Source organism: Orycteropus afer, unplaced genomic scaffold, assembly GCF_000298275.1.
Source record: "Orycteropus afer afer isolate SDZICR_OR568_19922 unplaced genomic scaffold, OryAfe1.0 scaffold00049, whole genome shotgun sequence".
Lineage (NCBI taxonomy): Eukaryota > Metazoa > Chordata > Mammalia > Tubulidentata > Orycteropodidae > Orycteropus > Orycteropus afer.
In genome coordinates this window covers 4,966,761-4,969,596 of record NW_006921636.1, presented here as the reverse complement: position 1 = coordinate 4,969,596, position 2,836 = coordinate 4,966,761, and positions in this window count along the sequence as shown.

The following is a 2,836-nucleotide window of genomic DNA, read 5'->3' as shown; positions in this document are numbered from 1 at the left end:
AGTGAAAGAGTGTGTATGAGAGGGAGTGGGAAAAGAGGTTTTGGTTATTACAATAATTGGGAGATGCTGCTGGCACTTAAGAGGACAGGGATTCAGGGTGTTAAAAGTTCATCCGTGTGAGGGACAGCCCTGCATAGCATGGAACTATCCCAAATGCAAACAGATTATCCTCTGAGAAATCTTGATCCCCCTTGTGTGTTGGAATGAGGCAGCCAGTTGATAGATCCTAAGCTGTAGAGACCAGAGCTGGGTCCCGACCTTGACTTTGTCATCTACTCCGGTAACAGTGCAGGTAAAGGGCTTAAAACCAGTTGCTAATGAATCACCTTCACCTCCCGGGATTCTGCTTATGGCCAAGGAGAGCTGTGCTCCGGGGGTTTGCAGTGGCCAAGTCTTTTGGAAGTAGATAACCAGCCCTTTCTTCTAAGGTCCCTCTGGGGGGACTCAGACCTCCACCTTCCAGGTAGGAGCTGAGCATGTTAATCATTTTCACCATCCAGGGATTCCAAAGGACTTGAAAACCAAAACCAAACCCATTGCCAATGAGTTGATTCCAATTCATAGTGACCTTATAGGACAGAGTAGAACTTCCCCGTAGGGTTTCCAAAGCTATAAATCTTTATGGAAGCAGACTGCCTCATCTTTTTCTTGTGGAACAGCTAGCGGGTTTGAACTGCTGACCTTTTGGTTAGCAGCTGAATATTTTAACCATTGCTCTGGCAGAGTTCTTTAAAGGGCTTCCAAACCCACTGCCATCAATTTGATTTCAACTCATAGTGACCCCCATTGGGTTTCCAAGGCTATAAATCTTTACAGAAGCAGACTGCCTCATCTTCCTCCTGTGAAGCTGGTAATGGGTTTGAACCACTGATCCTCTGGTTTGCACTGTGCCACCAGAGCTCCAAAAAGGCTTAGGGAGTGTCAACCAGTGCTAGCACTATTATTATTATCATTATTATTACTGTCACCATTAACAGCCTGGAAGTATAAAAGTATAGTGAACTAAGAGGATATAGAAGGGAGAAAAGACAAAGGAGGTGATTTTAAGCCTATCCCCTGCATCAAAGCCTAATTTTCAAAAAGTTAAGAACATGATTCTTGTTTCTACAAGTGCGTTGGTGTGTTCTGTAATAATTCCCAGGTGTATAGTAGAGCTGACAAGGGACAAGGTTGTAGTCACTTCTTGACCATAGCCAGCTACCCAGAGGGAGCAAGTAGTTGGACCTGTGGGGTCGGGATCATAGTCTCAGGGGACATCACTCAATTCGCATAACATACTACACAAAACATTGTTCCACATCCTGCTTTGGTAAGTCGTGACTGGGATCTGAAAAGCTTGCAAACAGCCATCTAGATGCAATGATGGGATTCTCCTTGTCCAGAGCAAAGAAGAATGAAGAAAACCAAAGATGCATGGAAACTATTAGTCCAAGCAACTGGTACATCATGTAATCCTCATTCTATACCACCATGAGACCAGAACACCTGGCTATCACTGTCAACCACGTGGAGGGAGATCTATGTAGGAGATCCTGGACACAGTAGGAGAACAATGTGGAACAAAACTTAAAATCATTTAAAAAAAAAAAAAATGGGATCATGTTTGTTGGTCTGATAGAGCCTTGAGGAACCACTGAGACTATGGCCCCTAACTGCCCTTCAGGTCTGGAATTGAATCCGTTCCTCTGGTTTCCAGCCAAGCAAAGACAGGCATATGAGCGGAACATTTACATTAGGTAGATACACTCCTTGGAGAGATCAGTCATGGGGTAATAGAAGGTCTGTGTATGCACAGGGAGACAGCTTGGTGGACAGGTGTGCATGGCAGGGAAGGACACAGGGAAGGGGTAACTATGGGGACAAAGTGGGAGGGGAGCTGTTGCACTGTGGGCAATTATAGTCAATGTCATGAAACAAAGTATATGTTGAGCTGCTGTATGGAAAGTGAATTTGCTCTGTAAACTTTCACCCAAATCACAATTAAAAAAATGAAACATGATTCTTATACAAGCATAAAGTGATCATGTGGCAGAGATTTATTAGACTCATTAATGAGGGGACCAGCAAAGTGGCAAATCTGCCTCAGAGGAAGGTAGAATCAAGGAGCTAGTGAAAGGAAGAGTGTTGGCAAGAGTGCAAACTCACATACAACACTGGCTGCTGTCATACAGAACAATAAACCATCATCTTGGGTTATCATTTCTACTGGGCAGAAACCATATGAGTGCCTATGACTATGATGGCTAAGGTATCTGTCAACATGGCAGGCCATGAGTCTCGGCTGTTTGGTTATGTAAGCATCCTCCATTTTGTGAGCTGACGTGAGCAGCTAATCGGTTGAAAAGGGAGTTTCTTTGGGGTGTGTCCTGCAACCAACATGTGCAGATGTCCTGGCAAACTCTCTCTTTCTGGACCCTACATCTCAACGGTCATCCTCTGACCTCCGGTTCTTGAACGTGAGCCAGCAGCCTGCCATCTGACCTGCAGATTTTGGGATTTGCCGGCTCCTGGAGCCCTGTGAGCCAGCAGCCTGCAAAGTTTGGTTTGTTCACCTCTGCAACCATCTGAGTCAGGACAAGCCTGATGTCTAACCCACAGGTTTGGGACCGTCTCCACCATTGTGTGTGCCATGTCCTTGAAATAAATCTTTATATATATATTTGATGGTTAAAACCCACTAGCCACTCCTCAGAAGGAAGACTGGGCAATCCACTTCTGTAAAGATTTACCGCCTCACGATTCCTTAAAAAGTTGGAATTAGAAATACCATTTGACCCAGCCATTCCATTACTAGGTATATATCCTAAAGAAGTGAGAGCCATGACAAGAACAGATA